Source organism: Periplaneta americana, chromosome 5, assembly GCF_040183065.1.
Source record: "Periplaneta americana isolate PAMFEO1 chromosome 5, P.americana_PAMFEO1_priV1, whole genome shotgun sequence".
NCBI classification, from domain to species: domain Eukaryota; kingdom Metazoa; phylum Arthropoda; class Insecta; order Blattodea; family Blattidae; genus Periplaneta; species Periplaneta americana.
The window spans coordinates 125709902-125723241 of record NC_091121.1 but is presented as its reverse complement, the minus strand read 5'-3'; the positions used below and the strand labels follow the sequence as shown (position 1 = coordinate 125723241).

The 13340-nt window shown below is 35.6% G+C and overlaps 1 protein-coding gene across 1 annotated transcript in view; it reads right to left on the bottom strand.

The window, feature by feature from the left end:
* The window catches only part of LOC138700160 (luciferin 4-monooxygenase-like), a 78765-nt gene extending 75979 nt beyond the window's left edge, over positions 1 to 2786 (bottom strand). The window contains exon 1 of the mRNA XM_069826565.1: positions 2667 to 2786. The gene's annotated coding sequence lies outside the window, so the exon portion shown is untranslated. The remainder of the gene's footprint in view (positions 1 to 2666) is intronic.
* Between the last annotated feature and the right edge of the window lie 10554 nt (positions 2787 to 13340).

Below are 13340 nucleotides of genomic sequence, written 5' to 3'. Positions count from 1 at the left end.
TTATAATTTTGAAAACATGGAACCCTTTTGTCTAATATTTTCATCATCATGAACAGGTTCGTTTTAGTCAAAATGGCCTGTGACGGTGAACCTAGTGAAGATGTTCTTGGACTTTCCATCGATGTTTTGGTCGTCCTTGATCGCAATGTCCTGTTGGAGCATACTGGAATGCTAATTTTTGGAGTCTAGTTCTTTCTATTCTCCGCAGATGCTGTTTCCATTCTTGTTGGTATCTTGTTATCTCCTCAGTTAAACTGGGTACTCTAATATTTTTCAAGTAAGCTATAATGCATTAAACATTCAACATGCTGTATTAAAAAAATTGTTCACATACCTTCAGTTGATTCACAGATTTTTTTCTCGAAAGATGTCAGTTCGCGTGTAATGTCCGAATTTGGTCACCCACCCATGACACACAGTTTTCAGTTAATAATCTCCATACCTAAGAGAGCTACAGGAATGGGAGTGCAAAAATAAGACACAGCAGTTTTTTTAAGTATAGTATGCTGAACAAACTTTTAATTTTCATAAACAAAATACATTTTTACAAGAAATAAACAAACCCCTTGAGGCATTTTAGACGCTGATTTATGTTTATCTTAGTTTAGTTCAGATATTATTAAACAAAAATGATTGAAAAACCAGTGGCGTGCAGTCAACCCCATCAACCTCTATACACCGTTGTTTTACTATACTATATTCATTGTTGCATAAATCTAGTTTGAATTTCCCACGCGCGAATCCACTATGATGTGCTGTCAGATGAGAGCTCGCCAGACCCAGCAATACTGAATTTGCTGAGTTAGCGCATGCGCTCTCTATATTTCGGGTGTGCTTTGCGGGGAAGAGAGTGAGAGGGGGTTAGTCGTGTATAATGTAAGAAATCCTGCAAGCTGGCGTTAGGTGACGTCAGAATTCTTAGCCAGTGAGAGCTCACTGTTCTTAGCGCGTGGAGCAACGAGCTAGAGTTTCTCTAGCTTGTTGGCGTGGAGCACTGCCATCGTGATCTAGACCAGGCCATAATGCAGGTTGTGTGACGTCATTCGATGAGTCGGGCTTTTCTATTTGAGTATACGGAGCTGAGAGAAAGATATTACTTTATAGCGTGTCGGCGCTCAATTTTATTTAGTGTAATGTGTGTATAAGACCCCTTCACACTTCTTATTGCATAATATGTTGCAGAAATAATTACAAAACTGTGTTATTTTAATGTGAACGGAGTTTTACATGGTAACATAACCTGGTTGCATCAACATTTTAAGTTTGGAATGGAAGCTATTTTGAGATTTAATAAAGAAGAATTATTTATATTGTGATTTTAATTTAGCACGTGTACCTTCCTTACTTGTAGGTACAAAATTTACCACAGTCCCTCCTATGAAATTAGTGTATGTACAGTTGTGTGTTAATCTGGTAGGTTAGATAAATACAATTCATTACAACCCAGTAAAGTAGGGAACAAATAAATAATACAATTAAATTTTTATTCAATGTAATATGTGCATAAGTTCCATTTATGTGTTGCATAATGTGGCAGGAATAATAAATAAAACTGTGTTATTTTTATGTGAAGAGAATTTACCATGTTAACATAACCTATCTGCGTCAACATTTTAGGCTTAAGTTGAGAACGAAAACGGTTTTGAGATTTAATAAAGAAGAATATATTTTTAGGATAAACTTCAGAACACGGTTACCGTCCTTACTTATAGGTAGAAAATTCACCACAGTCCCTCATATGAAATGTACATACGTTATATTACTTAGTAGCGCTGAGGTATAGTTCCGGTAATTTCTGAACTGAAAACAGTTGAATTTATTTTTTGTGGAGATGCATTTGATCCTATAAACAAGGCATATTAAAATCCTGAACGAACCGAACTAATTTGTGTATGCAAGATGTATGAATACGAAGGGAACTACCTCAGCGCTAGTTTAGCCCTAGTAACATATTAAACTAATCAGACTTCAGACTGGAGTACCGTCTGAAACGAATAAATACAATTGAAGTGTAGACAAATTGCATTTATAAGTTATACGTAGCGTTATGCTTAATTATAATGAATAATTGCGAATATGGAAATAAGGCAAGTACTGATAGAATAAACATAACCTATAACTTCAACACATTAAAATATGCGTGCGATGCAACTGAAAATTGTTGAAACGTGCATAAATGAATGTGCAAGAATTTCGTAATGAAGCATGAGTGCTTTATTTCAACTAATTACAATTCTAGATACTGTAACAGTAATGAAAACTATAGGGTATAATTTTTCGTAATATACTATATGTATCTCGTTTTTAGTTCAAATTGTGTATATTATCAAACGTCGTATTATTTACTCGTATAATGTAGGTTATTCACAAATAAAAAGGGCGCAATAATTTAAATTTAATAAGACAAATACGTTAAACTAACAATAATGGATTAGACAAGAGTAACATCGGTAACGCTGCACTTCGGCCTAATCACAACTTACTTTACATGCCAGTCAGTGTTTCACTTTCACGTATATATTATTACACATATTTAGCCTACTGTTTATAAGACCAAAATTTCACTTAACCACATAAGGGCGCAATATTTAATCGAAATAAAGGCAGGTATTACACATACGAACTTTGCCTGCAACGTAATTTTCACACCAAAAATAATATTATACCTTAAATTGCAAGTAAATTGTGTCTCAAGTGTCTCACAATCACTGTTTAAAATTTTACTGACGCAATTACACTGCATTTCAGAGAAATATATGTTATTCTTCATGCACTGCAACTAATTCATATGGTTGAAAGACCGCCTTTCGCGATCAGCTGTTAAGCGAGTCACGTGGTCTGCCTTACAGCCTGTATTAGATCACGATGGCAGTGCGTGGAGCCATAGAGGTATAAATGGTGAATTGATCAGATCAGGATAGCCAATAGTGTAGCCGGAAGGTTTTAAAAATACTGATGATAATATTATTGAACATATTTTACTCGTATCAAGTTGGAAGTTACCTTTTAGCTGGAATGTAAACTTGTTAATAAACAGTAGGCCTACATAGTTAATTTATTTAATATGTTTTATAATGTAGTTATTTCTGGACTGACTTTTATTGCATTTAGTTTGTTAACTTGGTAAGCGTGGCCAACTACAATTTGAATTTGTGTTTACGCATACAGTAGAATTTACACATGTCGCGAAGTAGTTAAAGGTAGTTAATGCAGTTCGCTTTGTGGCATTGTCATTGAAATATTCTAGTTGTTACATTAATTTTATTAAGAACATTTGTAATTTATATGAAAAATGAGTATATTGGAGTGCATAATTGAGAACCTACATGAGCGACCGTTTTCAACGAGGCCTTTTCAAGAAAAGAAGAGTATTATACAGGAAGGTAGGCCAACCCCTGAGTTGCCAAATTTGGTATATAAATCTAAAAATTGTACCAGACATTTTACAGTTTCTTCTTATGAGAAATATTTATGGCTAGCTGGAAGCAGAAAATATAACTCTCTATTTTGTTGGAATTGTCTGTTATTTGGCCAAGATAGAAATACCAGCTGGACAAAATCACGTTACATTAACTTAGGGAGCTTCACAAAAGCAGCAGTTTCTCATGTGCAATCTGTTGGGCACATTAAAGCATCCTATTTAATTGCCTCTTTTGGAAGAGTTCGGGTTGACATGCAACTAAGTGACCAGCTTAAAAATGAAATAACTTCTCATAATAAGAAAGTTGAGCAAACCAGGGAACTCGTTAAGAGATTTATTCATGCTGTGTGTTTTCTAAGCAAGCAAGAACTTGCATTCAGAGGCCATGATGAATCCAGTACTTCCATTAATAGGGGTAACTATGTTGAACTTCTGAAATATACTGCAGAATACGATCCCCTCTTGAAAGCACACTTAGAAACCTCTACAGTATTCAAAGGCGTGTCTAATAGAATACAAAATGATCTAATAGAAGCAGTAGCCAAATCTTTATTAGAAGAAATAAAATTAGAAATAAAATTAGCCAATTATGTTGCAGTTTTAGTTGGCGAAATAACAGATGTCTCTAATACTGCACAATTTTCCATTGTACTCCGGTACATACATAATGGCCAAACAAAAGAAAGGTTTATTGGCTTTCAAGATGTAAGTCAAAATCGCACAGATCCAGAGATTGCTGAGCTAATAAGACAATACTTGACGGAATTTGACAGCAATAACAAACTAATCGCACAGTCTTATGATGGAGCGGCCTCAATGGCAGGTCGTATAAACGGGGTACAAGCACTTATTAAACAGACACATTCACAGGCGTTATTTGTACATTGTTATGCGCACTGTCTAAATTTGGTACTATCAAACACAGTCAATAACATAAAAGAATGCAACATTTTTTTTAGTACTCTGAGTGGCATTGCTGCCTTCTTCTCCCGGTCACCCAAGAGAACCAAGTTCCTAGATGCGTTTCTACAGAGGAGGCTACCTAGTGTTGCACCAACTCGATGGAATTATACAAAAAGTTTGGTAAAAACAGTCTATGTCCATAGAAATGACTTATATAAGGTGTTTGATGCAATGCTAAACAATTCAAGTGAAATTGAGAAAGATATTTTGGCACCTGTAAAGGGTTACTTTCTAAATTTGAGAGACTTCACTTTCTGTTTACTGCTGAGAACTTTTGACAAAATATTTGCATATACTAGTGTTCTATATAGCATTCTTCAAAGCAAATCTTTTGACATTGCCTTCTGTAGGAAGAAAGTAGATGAAATTCGCAGAAACATATCAGCCATGAGAAATGAATTTGAAACTGTTTTTGCAGAAACAGCAGATGAAGTCGGAGAACCATGCAAAAGAAATGTGAATTACAAACAAATAGCTATATTATGAAATATTTGACAATGTTGACAGCCATCTAGAAAGTCGATTCCAAGACTATGGCAGCTTAGGCTTTTTAGGACTAATATCAAGTGAGAATGGAAAATATGACATTTATCAAAAGCAGTTCCCACAGATTGAATTCTCTAACTTACTTAGTGCCTATGGTAACCATTTTGAGGAAGTCAGGTTGCGAAATGAGCCGACTGTGTTCTATGCTGCTGATGATTTTAAAGAAAAAAACTCATTTGAGTTATTACAAATAATGTCAGACAAATCCATTTGCAAATCCTGCTAACTGCTCTATTCGGCTGCAAAACCTGCTATTTGCAAATTAATATACAATATTACTAATTACCTATTAATCATATATTTCTGAGCTGTAGGAAGACAGACTAAATATTTTTTCCCCATTATTTAAACTAGAAATCATGCCTGTAGCATCTGTGGATAAGTTATTACACAATTTTCCTCATTTGCCAAACTTCGTCTAACTTGCAAATAGCTGGTTTTGCAAATTGGCTACTCAGTTATTACAACCGATAACGAACATTTCACAGTTTACACAATATTTTCACAACAAAGCGAAATACGGCACAGTCAATGCCTTTTCGATCTAGACCAGGTCGTAATGTATGTTCGGGTTTTCTATTTCAGTGTATGTAGCTCAGTGAAATATTATATTATATTATAACTTTATTCCGTATCATTGCTAAGTTTTATTTAGTGTAATGTGTCCATAAGTTCCGTTTACTTCTTCTTGTATGATATGTTGCAGAAACAATAATACAAAACTGTGTTATTTTAAAGTGAAGAGAATTTTACGCGTTAACATAATCTGTTCGCATCAATGGAAGCTTAGAATGGAAGCTATTTTGAGATTCAATAAAAACGAATGTATATTGTGATTTTAATCTAACACATCTATCTTCCTTAATTGTAGACAGAAAATTTATCATACCAATCCTATGAAATTAGTGTACGTACGACTGTGTTACTTCGTCTCTTAGGTAGTAGATAAATATAATAATTCAGTACTCAATTGTAGTATTAAAATACAGGACGGGTGTCATACATGACATTATGTTTAATTATAATGTATAATTGCGACTATAGGAATAAACATAACCTATACTTTCCATATGACATAACGTACATGTGTAGTGACAGGGCATTGGAGACAACTAAAATTAGACAGAAATGGGCAACTGGTACAGTAAACATAACCTATAATTTCAACATACCTAAATATTCGCGCGGTGCAACTGAAAATTATTGAATCGTGCATAAATGAATGTACAAAAATTTCGCAATATTTAATCGAAATAAAGGCAGGTATTACACATAGGAGCAACTTAATTTTCCACCAAAAATAATATTACACCTTAACTCGCAAGGAATTATGTCTGAAGTGTCTCCTAATCATTGTTTTAAATTTTACTAATGCAATTACACTACATTTTAGAGAAATATATGTTACTCTTTATTCATTCCAATTAATTTATATGGTTGAAACGCCGCCCTTCGTGATCGGGTTAAGCGAATTACATGGTATGCCTTACAGCCTGGGGCACAGTCTATTGTAACGGTCATATGGTATGCTATGGTATTAGATCAAGATGGCAGTGACACAGTCTATTGTTCCTATACTAAAAGCCAGGTTATGAACCGACGAAACAGGAAGTAGTTGCAAGGGCGAGAGGAAAGTGCGGGTTAGAGGGGTAGCCTGTGCAGTGATGACACGTTGAGTGTGGGGGTTGGAGGGGAGAACGAGAACGGAGCTTTTCATTGGACCTCGCGTGAAAATGTCGTCTGCTAACGAAAATCTGGCAACGGAATCACGGAGACAGTGTAGCCAGTTCATTTGCAGTACGACGTGCATTACGAGTCGCATTTCATACCAGCGTCATTAGCTCGTGCTTTCTTAAAAACAGTAATTTTAATTACTAATATTGTAGATAGTGTTATCGAGAACTATACACAGTAGTTATTTTAAACATATCGGTGACAAACGCTGAACACGCTTTGAATCTCGCCCCATTATGTGGCAACAGAGCTCAGAAAGAGACCAACAGAACGTTGCTTCCGGTTTAGTCGGTTCATAACCTGGCTTTTAGTATAGCAGAGCAGTGTATATTAGAGAGTACCGCATTCTCGACGGCGGCGACCATATTTACTCCTTGCTCGGCACAAAAGCATAAGCAGTAATGCTAGAACGATGGTGATTAAAGGCGATATCATGCATGTTGTGGTTTATTGAACACAGGAGACAAGAATTAATAAACATTATTGTCATAGTGAAATGACTCATGAGAGATAACACTTTATTATTTATGTTATGTCCATTTCAATAGGGATAACATTAGCAATTTTCTACTGCAATTCTCATACCAACACTTCGACCGCCACATTTAGCAAGATTGTTGTAGTGCATTTGCTATAACAGACAATTTTCTTAACAATAAATATATTCTAGTCCTAAAATAGTGATGACTTTTTCAAATATATTATAACGAATTGGGAACGTATGAGTTGAAGTGTTAATGAATAAAGACTTCGGTAATTATGCATAACAACTACAGAAGCGATTTTAAATTTTATTCTTTCACAAAACCCTAGATTTTTACCACCTTTTTCAAAAACACTTGATAACAAAAGTAGGAAAACAACGTAAACTGCAAAAACTTAATGTAATATTTTTTGTTATCAAAAACCTTAATTTTCACTCCTTGTCAAGAGGACAAATATAAGCAGCAATAATCTAAACCAACCTAACCAAAATAGCCACACAAAGACTGAATCAATTTCACAAATTCGTCAAAAAATGTCAAACATGATGAACCTTACCTTAATAATTCGTAGGATACAGGGCTGCAGCTGCTCTAAAGAATGCACACATTCTCTCTTCCATTAGATATTTACACTTTAACATATATTCTCCCAAATATCCAATGACGCAACCAAACGAAAAACGTCCACAACATTAAGTTTACTACATGCCAGAAAGGTACCAGAACGACCAACTTTCTTCCGTTTCGCATACTTCCGGTATAATCTCTCGCAACGGAAGTTCAAATCCGTCTTACTTACTCTCAACTTATGGCAACACACTTCGAAAATCATGCAATCCTTAATAATACCGTGATTCACGAAGTAGTCTACAATATCCTCCTCTCTCAACTCTATACAGACAAAAAACGAAATTCTACATCCATTACAACTCACAGCGATAGACCACCTACAAGAGGAGACTAATACACGCACCAACTACGAAAAACTACAATCATACAGCCAACGACTTAGAAATTCTAGCTCGTAACATATAGCTATCCCTTAACCACAACCATCCAATCATACCGAAAAAATCATCACCCAATAACAACACACAACGCTTTATGAATTAACCACAACCATCCAATCATACCGGAAGACACATCACCCAATAAGAACACACAACACTTCAGCCAATCAAATCACAATACATTAAAAGTTATGCACTCAACAACATAGTCTTCTAAACAAGAGAAAAAAAAACAAGTTCAATTCTACTTCATATTTAAAAAAATCTACTCTACCTCAACCGTAAGTGACCTACGCATAATATACACATACTAATAAACGAAATTCAATACGAAACACTACCAGACCACCAAAAATAACAAAATCGCTTCTGTAATTGTTCTACATAATTACCAAGACTTCAAATCCTTTAATTTCAACTCATTTTCTACCAATGTTTCACATTTTTCTGCATTTAGAATTATATCAAACACGAATTTACAATATGGTATACAAGTGACATTTCCTTGCACGACTTTAGTCACTAACATGCTAATAAAAATTATAGATTCATCCCTGTTATCAGTTATCAGATATGAAAAACAGTTTTCACAAATACCATGTAACTTATTTTGTTTTATTTTGAACAAAAATGATCCCAACAAATAGTAAAGAGCTTGTTGTTCACTGAAGTCAATATTTCTATTTTCAGTTAAATTACAATTTAGCAGATATCAATTTCTTTTGCTCACATTCATCTTCACTAGATCTTTCCGTTTCGGGTTTACTTACATCTGTACCTATAAACTTAACTAATTGTTCAGAAACGCAAACTGCGTAATTTTCATGCTTTTTTTTATATAGAAAAACTGATGAATCGTAATGTAGTTCTTGAATTATATTGCATCCGGGACTGGATTTAAGGAACGGATAGTAGAAAATAAATTTTCTAACGCATCCTGAGTGCATCTATCTAGCATAAGATATTTGAAGTTCCCTTTATTAAGACAACTTTCTTGAAAATCAAAAAACTGTTTTTATTACCCATATTATACCAGCTTGGAATAGTTTCAAACGCCCGCTTTTGCCCACCTTGATATTTTCACTTATAAATATTATATCATTATACTTACTTAAGGCTTTTAAGGAAACCGGAGGTTCATTGCCGCCCTCACATAAGCTCGCCATCGGTCCCTATCTTGAGCAAGATTAATACACGCTCTACCATCATATCCCACCTACCTCAAATCCATTTTAATATTATCCTCCCATCTACATCTCGGCCTCCCCAAAGGTCTTCTTCCCTCCAGCTTCCCAACAATACTCTATATGCATTTCTGGATTCGCCCATATGTGCTACATGCCCTGATCATATCAAACGTCTGGATTTTATGTTCGTAATTATGTCAGGTGAAGAATACAGTGCGTGCAGTTCTGCGTTGTGAAACTTTCTCCATTCTTCTGTAACTTCATCCCTCTTAGCCCCAAATATTTTCCTAAGAACCTTATTCTCAAACAGTCTTAGCTTCTGTTCCTCTCTCAAAGTGAGAGTCTAAGTTTCACAATCAGACAGAGCAACCGGTAGACTAATATAAATGTTTTATAAATTCTAATTTTCAGATTTTTTATAGGAGACCAAATGACAAAATCTTCTCAACCGAATAATAACAAGCATTTCCCATATTAATTCTGCGTTTAATTTCCTCCCAAGTGTCATTTATATTTTGTTGCTGTTGCTCCCAGGTATTTGAATTTTTCCACCTCTTCAAAGGATAAATCTCTAACTTTTATATTTCCATTTCATATAATATTCTGGTCACGAGACATAATCATACACTCTGTTTTTTTCGGGATTTACTTCCAAACCTATCGCTTTACTTGCTCCAAGTAAAGTTCTCGTGTTTTCCCTAATTGTTTGTGTATTTTCTCCTAATATATTCATTTCACCCGCATAGACAATAAGCGTAACCCGTTCAATTCCAAACCCTCTCTGTTATCCTGAACTTTCCTAATGGGATATTCTAGAGCAAAGTTAAGAAGTAAAGGTAATAATTCATCTCCTTGCTTTAGCCCGCAGTGAAAATATTGTCGTTGAGAAAATTAATTATTGAAGTATTTTCCTTCTCTTGTTTGTGAGTTAATGCTAATTTTGTACAACGGCAATTGATTACACATTGATTAACTGCACAACAACACGGCATTCTTCAAGATAACAATGGAATATCACACTAGAAACCTGTGTTCCTACGCAAGTCTTGCGGTGTACTGAGTCTCCGCAGGAGTAAATATGGCTGCCGCGTCGGCATTTGTCGGATCAAAAGAATGCGGTACTCTCCAATATACACTGCTCTGGTTCCTAGTATTCACACCGCTCCAAGCGGCTAGCAACTATCGAGAGAAATGCAAAAAAATCACCCCAAGCTTCGTGACTGTATGTAGTAGACTGTGATACTATCGTGTTTACCGCTCTGTTTCTACCAGTAACATGGCGGGCGTAAACATGTGCAGACTGGTTTCAATTTTGGACAGAACATCAGCGCTCTGTGTGAGTCTAGTATACTATATAACGTCTTTGGTTGGAATCACAGTCTAGTATATACAGTCACGAGGCTTGAGTTGTTAGGATGCTAGGAACAATGGACTGTGCCGGTATTATATATTTCGCAATGTCTGTAATAAGGCGATATTAGCGGTCCTAGTGGTCAGCAACTATCTATGGATGCATATTTACCACGTATTGAGTTTCGTGACTGTATAAAGCCTGGTTCAGACGGTGCGTGTTTCTGTGATGGATTCCAAGGTGGCTGCGCGGATGGGTGGCCTGCGTGCTGACTGGCTGGCTCCCGTGTTGCCTACGGTGATGGTAGTTGTTCACACGGAGCTGGCCCTTTTCACAGTGCGGTCCACACCTGTGGAGTAACGGTCAGCGCGTCTGGCTGCGAAACCAGGTGGCCCGGGTTCGAATCCCGGTCGGGGCAAGTTACCTGGTTGAGGTTTTTTCCGGGGTTTTCCCTCAACCCAATACGAGCAAATGCTGGGTAACTTTCGGTGTTGGACCCCGGACTCATTTCACCGGCATTATCACCTTCATATCATTCAGACGCTAAATAACCTAGATGTTGATACAGCGTCGTAAAATAACCCAATAAAATAAAAAAATTTCACAGTGCAAATTGGAAAATCATCTGCTGTTTCTTCTGTTGCCAACACTCATGGTCAGAAAGAAACTAAACTGTGAGTGGAAAACAACTAAAGTCCTACATTAACAATAGTAAATGTTGTAATAAAGTAATTAAGCCATAAGTGCAAAACAGTTAAAGTCCGATATTTAATTGTTGTTTCTTAGAAACTAAAGAATATAGAAAAAAAACAGGTTTAGTTGGAAAACAACGAACATGGCGACATGGTTTCAGTGGTGAAATTATACAAGGCCCTACATCAGTGGCTGCGCAGACCATACGGGACAGGTCAAATAGAACGTTGCGCACGACGCCATTACTGTGGCAGCTCAAGCTGGCAGGCTATTAAGCTTCTAGCTACAAATATCACAAATATAAGTATCCGGACCCTTAATAATACATAAAAATATGATAAACTGTGAAATTACTATTTATCCTTACTATAATAAAATAATAAGTACACAATACGATTTATAAAACCAATATAACTGGATCACATTCCGTCAATAAAGTTTCATACGAAGGCCTGCCTACTGTACTTGAAGAAATAAAGTACCTACATTATATGCTCTATACTTATATTTTTTTTTCAAAACTAACAATCCTCTTGATATTTATGTATTAAATACTATACATGTGTTATTGTGACGAACAAAGTGACAATAAAAACGGACAGGAATGAAGAAAATGTAGACCTACTATTTATCCTAAAAAAAGTAAAGAGACTTTTATTATGTTGAGTGCCATTAATCAATCCACTAAATCTTACTTCAAAATGCATTAAATTGGAATCTCAATAATAATAATAATAATAATAATAATAATAATAATAATAATAATAATAATAATTATTATTATTATTATTATTATTATTATTATGGGGTATTGTAGCTCTCTTTATTAAATCAAGCGTCAGATCTGAAGAAATTTGCTGTTTACAATGTCGTGCAAATTTTCGTTAATCAGGTTGTTTTTCCTTCAGTTTTTTAGTCAAGCTTCTTAAGTTTGATATTATTATAGTTGCATTTCTGTCAAATCCTCTGATTGAGGTTTTGGCTGATATGTAGGCCTACATCTATTATCAGGCAGTACATCTCACTTGACGATATGTGTCAGAGGAAGAACAATTGTTTGTATGCATCTGAAGTCTACTAGTGTAATATGTAGCTAGTCGGCGATGTATGCAATGAAGGGGAAAATGAACTGGCCACCCTACCCCATTATGTCCTGACCTGGCTGCCTTATAAGTGGAGCCGTCTTGATATCACGACCTGTCTTCGGACAGTTTACTAAACAACAATTTGTCACATTTTCTTTCACAAGCCAGATTTCCGGAAGCAATCTTCTGTGGAATGTTCAGAATACAATTTATGTTGTGATAATTTGTTCGAATAAAATTATCTCTTCTAATGGCAGATAAACAATCGCAACAGTAGTTCTGGCTTTTTTTTTAGGGGGAAAGCTAGAAATAACACATTTTATAATAATGTTTGTATCATATTAAAAAATAGCAGCAATATGTTTGCCGAAATACTTTTAGTGTAAGCTAACAGAATAATTCAATCTACATAAAAGCATTAGGCATTCTCTATTCTCCATTCACTAAAAAGATTGTATCATTATCCATCTAAATTAAAACAGACGCTGGTACAGACACTCATTCTACCTCACTTCGATTATTGCGACGTTTTGTTCAGTGATCTCAGGATTGATTCCGCTCAGAAACTACAGCGTGTTCATAACGCGTGCGTCCGCTTCATTTGTAATGTTCGATACTATGATCATATCTCAACCAATTTCAAGAAGTTATCGTGGCTTAGGTTACATGAGAGGAGAAATCTGCACTCACTTTCTCTCTTATATCGAATTATGCACTCTTCATCCCCCTATTATTTATTCGCTCGATTTCATACTCTCTCTCGCTATCATAATATTAATACTCGATCATAACGCGATAACACGCTAGAAATTCCACTTCACGCATCGTCTCTGTATTCCTCATCCTTCACTGTTGCTACCTCTCG